Source organism: Canis lupus, chromosome 3 (genome assembly GCF_048164855.1).
Source record: "Canis lupus baileyi chromosome 3, mCanLup2.hap1, whole genome shotgun sequence".
NCBI lineage: Eukaryota > Metazoa > Chordata > Mammalia > Carnivora > Canidae > Canis > Canis lupus.
Genome location: NC_132840.1, coordinates 9,981,323 through 9,999,793, shown reverse-complemented (window position 1 = coordinate 9,999,793; position 18,471 = coordinate 9,981,323). Strand labels below are relative to the sequence as shown.

At 41.1% G+C, this 18,471-nt stretch overlaps 1 protein-coding gene and 1 pseudogene across 26 annotated transcripts in view; one reads left to right on the top strand and one right to left on the bottom strand.

Moving 5' to 3' along the window:
• The window catches only part of ZFHX3 (zinc finger homeobox 3), a 524,735-nt gene extending 512,522 nt beyond the window's left edge, over positions 1-12,213 (bottom strand). For 25 of the 26 annotated variants that reach the window (XR_012026543.1, XM_072817111.1, XM_072817128.1 and 22 more), the window contains exon 1: positions 11,096-12,110. The gene's annotated coding sequence lies outside the window, so the exon portion shown is untranslated. The other variant, XM_072817035.1, reaches the window with a different exon arrangement.
• LOC140631298 (U2 spliceosomal RNA) lies at positions 5,132-5,269 on the top strand (annotated as a pseudogene).
• Positions 12,214-18,471: the final 6,258 nt, after the last annotated feature.

Sequence of the window (18,471 nt, the reverse complement as noted above, 5' to 3'; positions counted from 1 at the left end):
CTAGGGGTGGGTGCACAAGATCATCCTTGTTTAAAGAACAAAATGAAGCAGTACATGATAAAATTCTCCTTCCGTGCCTCAGGCCATGCCTCTGAATACTTCTTTGGTGTAGAAATTTAGAGAGCTTCAGAAACTCCTCTCTTTGTCACTACTACGGTCTACGAATTCCCTATACAATAAAGTCTAAGCAAAAAATTTAAGCTAACCCTTTCAGACTATGAATGATTGTGTAAACTTGGGACTATAATGACTCACAAAGTTACTGAAAAAAGTGATGCTGCTAAAATAAACTCTACATTATATTATTGCACATAAAACTGATGGGATTTCCATATACTCCTGCAACGTGAATGTGGAGGGAATGTAGCATGCACGGGGCAGGCTGGGCTATAGCAGCTTAGCCAGCTCCTCCAGCCCCTGCCAGTGGCCCATCAACTCACTGTTGGCAGCAGAAGCAAGGGAGGCAATTAATGGAGAAGATAAGAGAGCCCACAATGGGGCAAAAAGTGAAGCCTAAGAGGGCAGATTGGTTATTTCCTAAAGAATGCCAAGTTTTGAATTATATACATATGTAAAATGAAATTATGTAGATTGTCTTTTTAAAACTTTTCATAATATAAAAATATAAACTTCCATGTCCCTATCACTTAGCTTCCACACTCACCAACTCATGGATAGTCTTGGTTGATTGCTCACCCCAGTTTCCACGCTGTTATGATTCTGAAGCCAGTGTCAGATATGCTTCATCTGTAACTATCTTAGTATACCTCTCCAAAAGATAATGAGATATTTTAAAAAGCATAACCCTAATACCATTATCACACCCCCACATTTTTCTTTCACATCATCAGATACCCCAGTCAGTGTTTAAATTTTCCAGATTGTCCTTTCAAATTTTACCTTTTGAAAGTTTGAATCCAGATCTCATAAGGTTCTGTACTTGGAGAGTGACTGCCAGGTCTCTTAAATCTCTTTAATCAATAGGTTCCCTTTCAAACTCTTTTTGTCCTTGGAAATTCACTGTTGTTGTTGAAGAAACTGGGTCATGTGTCCTGTAGAGTTTCAAACAGCCTGGATTTTGCAGATTTTATCCTCGTGGTGGTGTTTACATGTTCTGCTGTTCCTCTCATCTTTGGTAAAGTGGCTTTTGGATCAAGAGGCTTCATTAGATTCACTTCTTTGGAAAGATTACTTCATAGGTGGTGGTGTTTGTATCTCTATCAGGAGGGGTTTAATGTTTTGATTAGCTCTCTTTTCCTGATGTGAATCATCACTGATGATTTTTGCCTGGATCCATTAAGGATTACAAAATGGTGATCATTTAATTCTATCATTCCAACCTCCTCCCCCTCCTCTTCCCATCCCTCAGAACTTTTTCTAATAAAACTGGCATACTTCCATAGAGAGGAGTTTCCCATGATTTTGTTACCTCGAGTCTTTGGGTTTTGTTTGGTTGGTTGTTTTGAAAAATTACGAACTCCTAAATCTAAGCCTATTTAATTTGTTGTATTTAAATCCAATGAAATTAATTGTGGTTATTATCATTGGTAATCGTATTAATGTTTAGCCATTAGAAGCTTCTTCAAGTTGGCTCATGAGTATTTGCTTTCTGGCATGACAAAATGTTCCAAGTTCATTTTGTCTATTTCTTGCTGCAGACCTGAAATCAGCCATTTCTCCTAGGAGCCCTGGAATTTTTCACTGATAAGTGATATTTAGAGACCACAATCTGGATGCTAGGGTAGGTCATTGCTAATGTGCTCATCACTGTTTAAGGAAACACACATACACAACCTAATATGTAAATTATATAAACTATGAGGCACACATATATTTAAGATAAAATATGGTATAAGTAGTTAATAGTGATACTTTCTATTCAAGTTCAGAATTATAAGGTTTCAATTTAATTTTTGGATCCTTTTGCTCTATTTCCTTTTACCCATGCTGAAAACTTAGTTTTCTGTGATGCTAACCTAAATAATTATTTGCTTTTTCCCACTCTATATACCCAATGGTCCCAGAATAACAATGACACTATAACTATCCCTAATGTCATTACTGGAAACACTTTAATATTTTTTTGCAGTTCTTTTTATCCTTAATGACACACGTCCAATTACTATGTTTTAAGTTCATTGAGACAAGTCCATCTCTGTGGTCATACCACCCATTGAACACATAGTTGGGCCTATTTATTTCATCCTGATTTTAAGAATGACTTCTAAAATTTTGCTTCTGTTTTATAATTATGTAAATCTTCACACAGTTTCAAGGCCAAATGTACAAAACAAGGTATAGTCCAACAAGCTTAACTCCTGACATTTATCATGGCCCTCTTCATTGTGTTCCCTTCTTCTCATTATAGGGAACTTTTTAAAAAGTTATGTTTGATACTTCATTTGGTTTCTTTTTAAAGATAATAATACCTACTTCTTACTTTACATTATATACATGTCCTACACACACACACACACACACACACACACACACACACATTTAGTATAGAACCAACAAGTTTTCCATGCTGTTCTGGATCATAATCATTGAAGTTACAGTTTTAAATCCTAGAACAGTTCAAATTTAAGAAGGTCATTACTAACTTGTAATTCTTTAGTACTGTAGAAAACTCCTGAAAAATTATTTTAGAAAATGGTCTTGGACCATTTTCTCTCCCAGACCTTTAATCAGCTCTTCGATAGAATTTTTCAGCCATGTCAGCAAGGCTTTCACCACCTACTTGCTCAACTTTAATTCATGGAAGGAAGGAAACCCCTTGACATCATTTATTAGCTCTTCTAAAAAAGCAAAACCATTTGGGATTTCTTAATGTTTGTTGTGTGAGTAACAATGTTACACTTCTTTCACCATTGGCTCAAGTCAATGTTGAAGTCCTAATTCACAGTGTTTATAATGGCAGCAACTAGACGAGACGATCCACACTTTCTGGAAACTGTAGTTGAAAGATCAATGGGATGTGGTAGTTGGGGGAGGTGTATGTACCTCCTCTGTATCTCAGTCCATAAATGGAAGACATGGTGGGTGAGTTAGGGGACAAAGAGCCTTAAATTCAACACTCTGCCTAGCAACTGATTTCTCCTCCTTCATAATTTTAAAACTGGTTTGAGAAGAGAGGAGTTGTTTTTATTGAGCTTTATTTTATTGAGTTTTATTTTATTGAGCTGCTGATGGATGGGGGTAAGAAGTTCTTATTATTGCCCTATATTACCCTGGGCTTGGTAGAGCACTAGAGTAACTTCTTTTTTTTTTTTTTTTTCAAAAACTTTTCCCCTGCTACCTCAACCTTCAACTACTACAACGGTGTCTCACTTGTTCACCCTTTGTCCCTCCACCCAAATCTATTGTTCACATAGCATCCAGAGTCAGGGGAATTAGACCTACTAGGTTCAAGACTTATAAAGCTATAGTGATTAAGACAGTGTGGTGTCACAGCAAGAGACCAATGAAACAGAACAACAAACCCAGAGATAGATCCCTGCAGACTTAGAAGCTTGCTTTATGACACAGGTGGTTCTGGACACCAAAAGGAAAGGATAAACACATTGACTTATGACCATATTTCACTATTGATAGTCACCATCTTTATTTATTTTTTTTAAAAGATTATTTATTCATTCATGAGAGACACACAGAGAGAGAGAGAGGGGCAGAGATGTAGGCAGAGGGAGAAGCAGGATCCCTTTGGGGAGCCCAATGTGAGACTCCATCCCAGAACTCTGGGATCATGTCCTGAGCCAAAGGCAGATGCTCAACCGCTGAGCCACCCAGGCCTCCAAGCCACCATCTTTAATAGCTAAAGAATATTGCCTGCATGAATATACCATAATTGTACTACCATTTATTCAACATCACACCTCACTCCTAATATTTCAGTGGCTTTTTTTTTTTTTTGCTATTAAAAACAGTCCTGCAATGGAGATTTTTGTATCTAAAATGTTAAACACAGACTTGTTTACTTATGATTGTGATTTCTTTATGATTAGTCTTCAGACAAAAAAAAATAGGTCAAAGTACTTTTGTTATTTTAGGAAATCTGGGTCCAAATTTCCAAATTCTTCCCTAAAATGTTTTCTATGCCCAATTGCAGCAAATGAAAGAGTCAAGGTCACTTTCTCTGATAACATTGATTATTATACTTTAAAATGATTTTGAGGGTGAAGAAAGCTACCACATAGTTGTTTTAATGTGCATTTACTTAATAATTTGTGAAGCTATTTGTTATTCCCAAATGATTATTGATCCTTTAAAGTTTTTCTTTTGTGAAATGTTATTGTACCAGTTACCAAATTGCTTTCTTTCTCACACCACTCCAATGCACCCAGTATAACCATTGTGAAATCAATAATTATAAGCAGCTATGGTGTACCTACTACCTCTGCTCCAATACTTTCAAATGCTTCTTGCTATTTACAGGATGAGATTCAAAGTCTTTACACTAAGCGTGATCAGCACCAAAATAATCCAGCATTACCTTCTACCATAACTCTTCTTCTCACACAAACTTTCATCCTTGACCAATTTGGTCTGCTCTGCATTCTTTCCCATTGTGATATATTTTTCCCCTTCATGCTTTTCCTCTCATTGTTCCCGTCTTATTAATCCCTTCTTTTCACGTGCTCATTTCTTATCTCCTTTTATGCCCAGCTCAAGTGCACTATCCCCTCTTTTAGGGGTGAATAGGTATGGAAATAACAGAGTAAATATGAAATGCTTACTTTTGAATAAAGGTAGCATCAAGTGCTATCAACACTCACTGGAAACAGCAACCAGAAGTATTAGAGTCCAGAAACATAGTTACTGTGCAAACTTCTAGAGAAACTCCAGAGTGACAGCTGTATCTTTTGGCTTTACAATGAGAAACTGAGAAAGAAGAATTGAAATGGAAAATATAAAGAGTAACCAGGGGGATAAAAAAAAAAAAGCAAGAAAGCAAAAATAGCAATATGAATTTCAGAAAAGGTGGAATTTAAAGGTGAAGGTACAGAACAGAATTTAACAGTATAATGTTAAAAAGCACAGTTTATAAAGGGCATATAATATCCATAAACCTGTATGCACCATACAACATAACTAAATATATAAAGAAAAAATCTATTAAACATACAAGAAGATCGCTTCTCGGCCTTTTGGCTAAGATCAAGTGTAAACATACAAGAAGATTTTTTTTACAAGAAGATTTTAATTGAAATGAGGTGTGATATTCATACATAGTCCTAGAATTGGACATATCTAGGAGACAAAATTAAGTAAGGACAGAGGGAAGTAAGTATTTTTAAAAACTTGGAAGAAGAGATAAATTGCTAAAGTTAATATTAATAAACTAGTAAATGCACTGAGGTAAGAAAATGAAATCATTGGTATGAATATTCAGAAAAATAGATAACACTATCTCTTTTGTACTGATATGTTTGAATACTTAGACAACCCAAGAGACTCCAATCAAACACTTGTCGAATACATGAGACAATTGAGTAAAGATAGTAAAGATAAATACACAAAAAATCAATAACTTCACTCTCTACTAGCAATGTGTACCTAGAAGTGAGAATAGGAAAAATTACAATAGAATTAAAAAAAAAAACACTATAAACATACAAAGGGACAATTTTTTTTTTAAGATTTTATTTATTTATTCATAGAGACAGAGAGAGAGAGAGAGAGAGAGAGAGAGAGAGGCAGAGACACAGGCAGAGGGAGAAGCAGGCTCCATGCAGAGAGCCCGACATGGGACTCAATCCAGGGTCTCCAGGATCACGCCCTGGGCTGCAGGCGGCACCAAACCGCTGCGCCACCGGGGCTGCCCCAAAGGGACAAATTTAACATAAGATAATTTGAACTCGGCCCTATTCTCCTGTGGGAGCTACACCTTCTCCAGTGATGTCTGAATTTCAGCCTTGGGTTTGAGGGGAGGGTTCCTCTTCCAAGTTCTTTGTTCCACCCTTTAGTGTTTTCTTTCAGCCCTACAAATAATAGCTGCTTCCTGCATTTGCTATTCGTATATTCCTTAGAGTCCTCTTTTACCTCTTTTAGAAAGTTAATCACCTATCACTAGTTAATAAGTCTTTATATATCTTTTCCATGTTCAATAACTGGTGTGGTTTCTGCCTATGACCAGACCTTGACTAATGCAGATCTATATAGATAAAATTGTTGAAAAGATCCCAAGCAAGAACTGAAAAGATAGAAAAGTATTTTCTTAGATAGGAAAACTATAAGTTCTTTCATGTATGTATATCTGTATGTATACAAGTGATATGTGCATACATATATATTTAATGCGAGCTGATTAGAATCATAAAAAAGTTTTTTTTTTGGAAATAGATAAAAATATCTTAAATTCTAATGAAAAGGTAATCACAGGAGAACAGTAAAAAAAAAAAAAAAGAAAAAAGAAAAATAATTGTAATGAAGGATACACTTTGCCAGATATAACATCACAGTAATCAAATCTAAATGGTATTGGCAGAGAGACAGACAAAGAGTTCAGTGGAACAGAAAGGAAAAGTCCAGGAAAAGATCCTAGGACACATTAGAATTTCATATATGACAAAGACAATTTCATTTCAGAGGACAGAGGTGGTTTTATTTAACAAATTGTGCTGGCAAAAATGGATAACCATCTAGAGCAGTAGTAGTCAAGCTTTTTCTTTAAAGAGACAATAAATATTTTAGGTTTTGTGAGCCTTATGGTCTTCGATACAGCTACACAGCTCTACCATTATAGTGTAGTAACAGCAAAGACAACATGTAAATGGATGCCCATGACTGTGTTACAATAAAACTTTATTTACAAACATAAGCACTGGCCTGTGGACCATAGTTTGTCAATTTCTGGTCTAGAAGAAGATAAAATTAGCATCCTCCCCCCTTCCCCCAGCTCTCCTCATCTCTAACCAAATACAAATATAAATTCCAATGGTGTGAAGCCTCGAATGTAAAATATAAACCACAAAAACCTTTTAGAAGAAAAATCCAGGTAGACTAGAAGTACGATTATGTTAAGAAAGGCATCCATCTTAATCAAGTCAAGAAACCAGAAGCCATAAAAGAAAAGTTGGATATGTTTGACTATATAAAAATGTAAAATTTTTATACAACAAAAGATGCCATAAAGAGTCTAAAGACAAAACAATAGATTTGAGAAGAATATTTGCACCACAGATGACTATTTCTAATCCTCAAAGAGCTGTTACCAACTGGCAAGAAAAAGAGCAACAGCCTAATAGAAAAATAAGCAAAGGGTATGGATTTTGGTTTAAGTGCAATTGGAAGCCTTTGGCGGTTTTGAGCAGGGGAGCGATAATGATTTATGTTTTAAAAAGACCACTCAGGCTGCTGTGTGGAGAATGGATTGTTGGGGGCAGGGGGCAATCACAGAACCAGGGAAGCCAGGCAGGATGTTTTTGCAGACTCCCCAGAGAGGACTTAATAGATGTTCAATAAACATGGGCTGGTTTTGATGAAAACATCTATGCCATGCTCCCTATGGCTTCTTGGCCAAGGGCTCCTGGCCTGACTTCTTGATCTTTTCTCTGAGAGAAGGCAAGGTTCACAATATGGTATGACTCTTTTTTAATTTTTTCACTTAAGCAAATGTGGGCTACTGGTTGTCTGAACCCAAGAACCTGCTCTGGCCAGGGTGGATCCTGAGATAATCCTGCTGTTCTGGCCCACATGGTTCAGTTTGATTGTTCTTCTTGGCTCTGGTTATGGGGACGTGATGGGGAAGCAAGGAGACCCACTGCAATCTTGAGGAATGAGTGACTTCTTGCTCTAATGAGGCCAGGCATGTGAAGAAGTGGATGACACTAAGAAGGAAGGGGGAACACTGACAAACACAGGAAAGGGGATGGGCAGGTGCCTGCAGCCCCTGGTTGGGGAAGACTGCATTGAATAATTTCTTCTCTGCTCTTGAGGAGTGAGGACCCAGGCACCTGGTTGGGAGTCGGTTTTTTCCATGTATGAAGCCAAGAGTTTTCTACTGGTAAGTAAGTGGTCAGAGAGAAGTAACAACTTGCTTCTCCTCAGCTAGGAAGTGGGTTCTACCCACCTCGCAGCAGGACCAGCAGCTCGAGTAATGGCACAAAGGAAGGTTCCCCCTCCCCCTGCAAGGGTGTAGGGAGCCAGAGGCAAACATCTGAGGCTGCTCTGGCAGCGCTGGGCCTAGAGCTGGGAACTCGGCTCTGTGCAGAGACTCTGCCTTTTCAAATGTAAAATAAAAAACGTCCTGGACAGGAGGGATCTCTAGAGAAAAATGAAAGAACACACACAGACGTGAGCTCCTAGGGAGAGGCAGCAGAGCTGACATTTGCTGCAAAGGCAAGAGAATAGCATGTCCACAGAGGGACCCTGCAGCCTGCCATAGAGCTGGATGCAGCTTATCTTTGTGGAGGCCTCTCTGTTGTCTGCAATCCCTGGTGGAGCAGGCAAAGGAAAGTGGATCTGAAGGCACTGGAGGGCGAGGAGGGGGGACACTGTTAGTTCTCTGCAAATCTGCACCTCACAGCTGCATCTGGGCAAGCTGCAGATGTTCTCTTCTCCATGACTGAGCCTGTGTCTGGTTCCCCAGGGAGACGAGCACAAAGGGCCCTATTCGCCAAACATGCTGGTCTTTGACGGCAGTGCCTTGCACTGTGCACATGCACACATGAGAAGAGTGTGTGCCTTCTGGAGGGTACTACCACATTGTAGGCCCTCAGGAAATTCTGGATCCCTTTGCTCATTTTTGTATCGCCAAAATGCCTCCCAAATAGCAGATATTCAACACACTGAATATCTGCTATTTGAAGAAGAAACAAATGCATGAGAAGACTGTTTTTACTTGTGTTCTAATAATCCATCTGGGTATGTAAAAATCCAAAGTGGAGGTAAGACCAGGTGACTTTAAATCTTGCCATGATATCTTATCCTCTAGGCCAGGGATTAGCAAATAACAGCCCAAGGGCCAAATCTGTTCTACAGTCTGGTGGTTTGTTTGTTTTTTTTTTTAATAAAGATTTATTGTAACATAGCCACAACAATTTATTTATATATCTTCCATGGGCTGCTTTTGAGCTCCATCAGCAAGACACTTGAGTCATCACAAGAGAAGTGATAAGGCCTGTGAAACTGAAATATTTACCATTTGGCCCTTTACAGAAAAATGTGCTGCCCCATGCCCCAGGCCACAGTCTAGATTCAGCAGGTCTGAGGTGGGGGGGGTCACAGATCCTGGTTTTCTAAAAAGCTTCCTGGTGACACTGATGCAGATAGTCTGTGAGTCACATTTTGAGCAGCAAGGTTCTAGGACATTCTTTTCCAAAATAAAATAAAGGTATGATGAACTAATAAACCTCAAGTATCAACCAGATACAAAGCACGAATGTGGTCCTACAGCTTCACATAACTTGAGTAAGTTACAATCAAAAGAAGTCTTGGGCATCCTTGATTCTCTGGCTTCACTTTTTGATACAAGCCTAGGAGCACTCACCAAAAGAAGGCACTAGAACACTCTACTTAGTTCATCCACATGTCTGGGAACAGCCAAAAAGTTGGACAGATTCTGCTTTTTGACCCTCCACATCCATTCACTCCTTTCCCAATGGGAGCTATTTAGAGATGTCTCTTCTTCCACTGCGGCTCACAGGGCTCAGGCAGGGCTAACTCCAGGGAGACAGCATCTGATCAGGGCCTAAACCAAACAGCATACTGCGCTTCCCCTGGACCACCAAGATTGGTGGAGGGATGATTACGGGACCCATGTGACTTTCGTGGGGACTTCTGTGAAAAATTTGTTCTCTCTCACCCAGAACATCTGTAGCCATCTCATGACCCTAAAGGAAAAGGAACCAGTATGGAGGAGATAGCTCCAAGTTAGAGGGAGAGAAGAAAGCTGGTGACCTAGTTTCAGTCCCTAATCAAATTTTACCACTGACCCAGCTGTCCAAATGGACCTAATCCTAAGTTTTTCGGTTATGTAAGATTATGCATCCTCTTCTGCTTCTGCTATTTGGAGTTGGGGTATCTGAGTCTTGCAATTGAAAAAAAAAATGTCCTAATGGGAAAAGCTACCAAAACTTTCCATTCGACTGTGGTTGAACATTTGGTCCATGTGCACTCCTCCCATATACACTCTTCTAAGACTCCAACACATTTGGCACATCGGCACAAGAGCATGTAGGAAACAGTTACCCATCTCAGAGTTGGGGCACCCGTTGCTTGACCATCACCAAAGTTGCTATTACTGACCCTGGGAGCTCCAATCTCTCCAACTGCAATCAGTTCATGTCACAACATTCTCTCAGTTTCCAGAAGAGAGATCCTGGCCAAAGGGCTCATGAATACTGCCTCAAGTTAACTGCGCAAAGAACCATCAAAGGGCAGGTCACACCAGGCAAAACTACACCAGTTAGTATTTTCTTTAGTACTATTCCAGGTTCTCATAGCATCTTTCATTAGCATCTTAAATTAACCAATATGTGTCTTCTCTCCCTCCTCCCTGCCTCTCTTTCTCTCTCTCCTAGCAGACAAATTGGAAAGGGTCTTATTAAACTACCCACAGGAATCAAGTACACCAGTTCTCAGGAAGATCTAGATTTGAATCGCAGGTCCACCACTTATTGTGTGAGTATGGATAAGTTTAAACTCTCTGAATCCCAGTTTCCTTATTTTTAAGATATTTACCTTGTGGGGTTATCATAGTGAGATGAAATAACACATATAGTGGTTAGTTGTAATACTATTACTATATTGCAAAAATCATATTACAGTCATAATATTGTTTTAGTTCTTCACAGGGAACAATTCCTTTTCTTTTTTTCTTAAAGATTTTATTAATTTATTCATGAGAGACACACACACACAGAGGCAGAGACACAGGCAGAGGGAGACGCGGGCTCCATCCAGGTAGCCTGATGTGGGACTCGATCCTGGGTCTCCAGGATCACGCCCTGGGTTGAAGGCAGACACTCAACTGTGGAGCCACCCCAGCGTCCCGGGAACAATTCCTTAACTTAACATTAATAACTCAATGTTGGAATTTCAGTCCCAGCAATAGAGTTGTTCCTAGGACTGTGTCTGGAAAATGGCCACTTACCGGCTGCAGAGTCCTCAGGTAATGACCTTGAGAATCAAACCACCGGCCCTATGCGTAGAAGCCAGAAGAGGAATTCCAGAGACTGGAGTGGCCATTGGGTAATACTCGGGTCTTAAAATATATACTTCTTAGAAGGCATTAACATCACCGAATTCTGATGGATGATCTTAGGATTGGTGGGACAAGCTGAGAGCCTCCTACCCCACAGGCGTTTTCTATTTGGTCAAAGAGACATGAACCAGCAAGTCTGTAGACGCTGTCCTTCACAGAAACTAAGAATGCGCTCAGAATCCGTTGTTCCAGTAGCTTGAATAAAGGGCTCAGGGGCAACGGGAAGCAGAAGCAGTTCTTTCAGTCCAAGAACGGTCATCCCAGGATTCCTGTTCAACTGACAAAACAGAGTGACCCGCGGGCGTCAGCACATCCCTGGTGTTCCCTGCCGTCCGACGGTGGGGACTGTGGGAGTCCCGCGTCCTCGCTGTACTAATAACCTATTGTTACGTCATTACGTGAGCGAATGACGAGGTCCTCGAGCCCCGTTAACACGAAATGCGGTTTCCAGGGCACTGGTGCTCGGCAAGCAAATCCTCGCCATTTCCCTTTCCGGAAATCTCACATTTCAAGTTGCTTCACAAATCCCACAACTCCATGGTGGTAGAGTCTGACATTTTGGGGAAAACAAAACAAAAAAACCTCTAATAAATAATATTCTGCTTGAGAGAAAAATCAGACCTTAGGCTTCTGACAAGAAAAGAGGAGTAACGTTGAAGACTTCAGGGTGACCTATTACCTCGGAGAATCAGAAACCGTTCATAGTCTTCATTTCCCGGGTCTGTGGGAAGAATTAACGATGATTTTCAGGATTTTTGGATGCAGTTAATTTCTATGAAGCCCTTGCACAATTTTCCTATTTTCGACAATTTTCCATCCTTCCTTTTCCCCCCAAGAGCTTCTGTGTTGGACAAAAAAATAAAATAAAAATTAAATTAAAAAAATAAAAAATCAGTGCCACACAGCGTACCTCGCCAGGACGGGGGGGCCGGCGGCGCTCGCCCTCCCTTCAGACGCGACGACGTGGCCGCCGCCGCAAGCGAAGCGGCGGCAAATGGCGGTGCAGGCGCAGGGGCTTCTGGGAGCCTGAGGAGCTGTGCGCGCGCACCTGGGCGGGGCGGGGGGCGGGGCTACCGCGGCCACCTGGGCCGTGGATGGCCCGCGTGCAGAGCAGGAGGGTTCGTGCGGTAAGAAAGGGGCGGTTGGCGTCGAAAGTGGTCAGAGAACAGTGAAGGGCGGCGACTGGGGAGAAACAGCCCGCCAGGAAAGTTAGGTTGACTCCAGGACACTTGGAATTTGCAGGATTTTAAACACCTCCGCCTGGAATCATGCCAGATCAAGGACTCGGAGACGTCTCTGCAGATGCTCAACAGCTGCTTAGAAATATCTTGTTTAAAATGACCCCAAGATTGGGGCACCTGGGTGAGGGTGGTGAACGTCTGGCCTTGGCTCCAGTTGTGATCCCGGGGTTTTAGCCAGCTCCCCGCATGGAGCCTGCTTCCCCCTCTGCCTGTGTCTCTGCCTCTCTCTCTCTCTCTCATGAATAAATAAACATCTTTTTAAAAAATAAAATAAAATGACCCCAGGACTGTCCCAGATGAATGGCCAGAGGGTTGGAGGCACAGAGGCAAGGTAATCCCTAAGCAAAGGTGCCAAGCAGGCAGTGCAAATCTCTGCCCCCTCCTCCCCTTCCCTCTACTGGCTTCCTGGCTGCCTCCCTTCCAGGAGTCGAGGCCCTCTTTGCGGTGCCTCACTGTGTCAGGAGCCACAGCCTGGCCTGAGTGTGCCCTTTCAAGGCCTGTGTGACAACCAGCCCATCTGGGTAACCTTGTTTTTCCCTCCTGCAGGACAAAGTTACGTTTAGTCGGGCTTTTTCCTTCACAAGGCAGATGCCAAAAGCAAAGAGAGCGGAGTAGTAGGAATTTCAGACACTGAGTACAATTCCCCTTGGGGTACCCCTGGGGCTGGAGCCTTTACATCACTGCGACAGCGAACTGGTCTGTGCAGAGCATGACCAGCACACCTTGGAGGCTTTATCTCTCCGTGTGCAGGTGTTGTTCTCTCTCTCGCCACTCCTTATTCCCGAAGCCACGTTTAAACAAATAGGCATTCCCCGGAGCACAGATGCACATGTCTGTAGTGAACATGAGTGTGACACTCACAAGCACACTCATGGCATTAGCCAAGCCTTTTTATTTTTGGAACTGCTAAGTATCCTTAAAAGCAGGGGTGACAGGCCAAATCCCACCCTGCCTGTTTTGTCAATAAAGTTTTATTGGAATGCAGACACACCTATTGTGTGTTGTCTTTTGCACTCTAACAGGGTTGAGCAGTCACGAGAGAGATTATAAGGTCCACAAAGCCTAAAATATTTACTCTCTGACCCTTTAGAAAAAGTTTACTAATGACCTCTAAAGTAGAACACTATCTGGAAAATCTTTTTCTTTTCTCTAATTGCCAAAAGGTCTTTCTCTCATTTAAAAATAATTCATAAACCTCCACCTCTTAGACTCAGCCCCATAATTACAAGATGTATTTGAGACAATTAGTTCCATCTAAAGCCTAGTGTGTGATTCTCCTCTGGAATATCTGTGGGCGCCCCCTCTCTCTGGACACTTCCAATCCATGGCAGCACACAGTTGCTCATAGGGAAGCCTGCAAAGTCTCCCAACAGCCTTTGGAAAGTGCTCTCTCTCTCTCTCTCTCTCTCTCTCAACAGCCTTTGGAAAACGCTCTTTCTTTCTTTCTTTCTTTCTTTCTTTCTTTCTTTCTTTCTTTCTTTCTTTTTTTTTTTAAATCTAGAGTGAAAATCTAACTTCTTATCATTTCTACCCCTTGATTCCCATTCTGCCCTTTGGGGCCAGTCAGGAAAAGGGGGACAATCCCCTTTATAAGATAACAAACACATCAAGATTTGGAGACAATGGACAAGCCTTATCTTTCTATTTTGCTTCCCCCAGATTGAATGCCCCAGTCCCAGTATTGTTCCTTGTATGGTGTGGAATAAGCTCCCTGCCCCCTCTGTCATTGCTCCTGTATGCCACTGTCCTTTTTACACTTAGAAGTCTGTGTCAACTTGGGGTCTCTAAGCAAGGCATTTACTTCCATCAGCACCTTCCTGATAGGTCAGCAGAGGCGCTTTCAGAGGGCAGCAAGCAGAGATGGCTGTTCACTTTTCTGGAGTACCAGGCACAGGGTGACGCCATGGTCTAATCAGGCCCTGTGGTGCCCTCTGAGAATGTCAGACCATGCCTCTGTGCCAGTGGCTAGAGGCCTCCAGAAAGCTAGTCCTACAGAATGGTGTATTTTGAATTAACCACTCAACAAATCATAAAAACGGGATTGTCAGATTCATTATGGGAAAGGCTGTGCTGAATATAATGCTTTAAGCACGTGTTGTGGCTGCTGGGGATACAACTGGTATTAGTGGCTTAAGGGGCTCAGGAAATTTCCCTGAGACCATAACAAAAGAACAGCCAGCGTTTGGTGAGAACAATGGAGGATGAACCCTTTTCCTTACATCGATGAAAGGAGATCTTTTTTATTATTTAAAAATTTGCCACTCCAAAACACCCACATCCCCCCTGGTGTACCATGTCAGAGCTACTGAGGAGGAGGCAAAAAAAAAGGGGGGGGGAGGGGGATCATTAAACAACCCCCCAAAAAGAGGGCTCAATGAGGTCTCATTCTGTGGTAATGAGCTCCAATTTAACACGATCATTATTTCTGACATTAAAGGCCTGAGAATAGTGTCACATGCCCAGAAGCTATTTTTTTTTTTTACCCACTAATCCCAGAAATAAGAAGCTGCCATTAGGGACAGTGAGTCAGGGACTGTAAAAGTGCTTTGAAATAGGAATGTTGCAACAGAATGCCCTGAATATGGGAAGCACAGCCCACACAAGGCCCTTCACCACCTGTGGGTGCCCCCCACTTCCACCACCTGGCCACCTCAAGACTGCCAGACGTTTGCCGTGACTCTTCAGTGAGTAGTAAAGGGCACAGGTTTGGTGTCAGATGGATTCTGGATTTGAGGCCCGGTTGTGCCATTTGTGCCTAGATCATATGCCTTTGGGAAATTTTTATTTATGTTCCTCATGCCTTGGTTTACTCACCTGCAAAATAGAACCAATAACAGAAGCTACTTTTGAGTAGGGATTAAGCAAAATGGAACAGCAGGAAACAGACTCCAACATATCAGAGAGGAGGAAAAAGTGCCCGGATGATGGGAAGGGATATTCTGAGGCAAAGACTGGATTTCAAATTTAGATACCACCAGTCTTAATGGGAACAGGTCAGAAAGCTCTAAGAGGACTTTTATAAGATGAAATCAACAAAACACCCAATATATTTGAATATATTGAGAGCAGATGTACACAAATGGGGAAGAGTTTATTGCTATGTCTGTGATTACTACATAGAAAACTAAGAAAAGCAAGAAAAACCCCTCTGAAAACAGAGTTATATAGGGGAAAAATGAGTAATTATAGTATACTACATGACTCAGCCAGGCTGAATATGAATCTAATGAATATCATACTACAATATTGGGATGATGGGAGTTTTATGTGGTTTTTTGAAGGGGGGTTTAAAAGAGAGCTGGGTCTCATTATCCAGAGTCAATAGATAAAGCCTAGAAGTAAAAATTTAGAAATAGAAATTTCAAAAAACTGTACTTAGAGATGTGGAGATAAATTCCTTAGAATGTCAGTTAAAATAATTGAAAGAGTTCATCTCTGGACAGGAGGCACTGGTGGGTGACTTTCAAGGAAGAGTGTATATCCTAAAACTATGTGTATGAGTAACTGATAAAATTAAGATTAAATTTAAAAAATTAAAACTCTCATTGAAATATATCTCACCAATCGATTTCACTACCAGTTGCTCTAGATTTATTAGAATTAAGTCCAGAATTGGCAGTTACTCTTTTGTCTTAACCCTTTAGTAGATGAAATGCTGAACAAAGTTCAAGAACGTTTCATGAAGCATATCTTTTTAAAAATATTTTTAAAAGTAATCTCTATACCCAACCTGGGGCTCAACAACCCCAAGATCAAGGGTTGCATGCTCCACTGACTTAGCCATTCAGGAGACCCAGGAAGTGTATTTTTAACAGGAGATACACAGCATATGTGGAAAGGTACATTTTCCATACATGAAGTTCAGAGTTATGGATAAGAAAGCATGAGCCAGGTGATCTGTCTGACTGGGTGGGCCAAAGTAGAGTAATAAGACATCACTTCCATTTCTTTCCTGTAGGGATATCACTTCCCACAAGGATATTATTTCCATCTCTTTCTGTTTACCCATGGCACACATTCTCTATCACATTTCAAGCCACTGGTTCAAGGAGTCCATGCCTTACTGTTTAATTTTTAGGTTGCACAGAGTGTCTTCATACCTGCACTAAACTTTCAAGTTTGCTTTGTTTCTTAGTTAACCTAAAGTATGCTGAGATACAGAAAACTGGGGCATAAAGACTATTCCTGATTATTATTCTTGTTTTTTTTTTTCCTTTAAAGTATCAGAAAACTTTTGGAATTGTTTTAATATCTTTTCAAAATCTTCTACCTTATATAATTTCTTAAAATGTAATTTGCTTCATATTTTTTCCTTCTATCCCCCCAATTTAAGCTTAAGATTTCCTTGATGAAATCAGCATGTCATCTGTCAGTAGTTCTTGTCAGTTCCCACAGTCTGATGATTGGGCCTTACTGGTCACCCCACAGTTGTTACAGTATTGCATCATCCAGACACTGCCATTCCTGGCCCTCTCCCTTCCTTCATACAAACTTAACATTCAGTGCTACTAATCTGGCCAGCTGTTCACATGCCAGTTCCTTTGTTACCAAAGTTTCGATATTGAATTTGAAGCAGAAATGAACCCATACCTAATGTAATTGGAGCCATTCACAACTTTTAAATCTACTTAAAGGACAAACTCTACTTCCTACTGGCAATACACCTCTATTCTCACGTGAATCTTCCCTCTGACACTTTAGGCTACATCCTAGCTCCAACTGCAATGAATAAACTAAAAGTCGGGACCTGCTTTCTGGGAAAAGGACAATGATACCTTCAGGAAAACATATTCTCTTGGGAGTCACCACAATATCCAGTGGGCCAGAGAGCTGTTGCAAAGGAAAGAGCTAGAAAATACTGAATTGTTCACTAAGAACAAGAACTCTTTAGCCCTTTCTGTCTCTTTGCTGCCAACTCTACTAATGTCCTGATTAATATTTCAAATAAGTACACAGAGAGACATAACAGATCTGCTTACAAAGATACACAAAACCTGTTGAAATCCTCACAACTGGGGCAGCCCTGGTGGTGCAGCGGTTTGGCACCACCTGCAGCCCGAGGTGTGATCCTGGAGACCCGGGATCGAGTCCCATATTGGGCTCCCTGCATGGAGCCTGCTTCTCCCTCTGCCTGTGTCTCTGCCTCCCTCTCTCTGTCACTCATGAATAAATAAATAGAATCTTTAAAAGAAAAAAAAAGAAATCCTCACAACTGGCATTATAAATAACCTTCTAGATTTTATACTAACTGAAATGTATACATGGTCCCAGAGCAAATGAAACTGCATACCCTTTAGATAACATTTCCAGAAGGTTACTTCTATGTGCCAAGCACTGACCTCAGCCATCTTTTATGTTCATTATCTCATACCATCCTCTTATAAAACTACTTGACAGATCAGGAAACCAAGGCCCAGAAAGATAAAGAAATATTCCTAGAGTTTTGAAGCTAACAGTGTGTGGAGTTAGGACTTGAACCCAGATCTGATCTCAAAGACCATGTGCTTCCTCACTCAAGCAGTGGTTCTCAATGATGGTAATTTTACCTCTAACGGGCATTGACATTATCTGGAGACATTTTTACTTGTCATACCTACTGGCATCTAGTGGTTGGGGGCCAAGGATACAGCAAAACATCCTACAATGCAGGGGACAGCCCCCACCGCAAAGAACCCTCTGTGCCCAAGGGCAAATAGGATCAAGGCTGAGAAACCCTACACTGTGCTATCTGAGATTTTCTTTAAGAAATTCTGAATTGCTTACTGCCTCATTCCCAGAATCGTCACTGTTGATGGTCTTATAACTATCACCAAATGGATTATTTTTTGTGAAGTTATTAAAGCCCTACACTGCTATTTAAGGATACCAATTGTTTTTCTTTCATAAATGATTGTGATTAATACTTGAAAAGGCCCTATAGAGGGGCACATAGGTGGCTCAGTCGGTTAAGCGTCTGCCTTTGGCTCAGGTCATGATCCCAGAGTCCTAGGATCCAGCCTCACATCCAGGGAGCCTGCTTCTCCC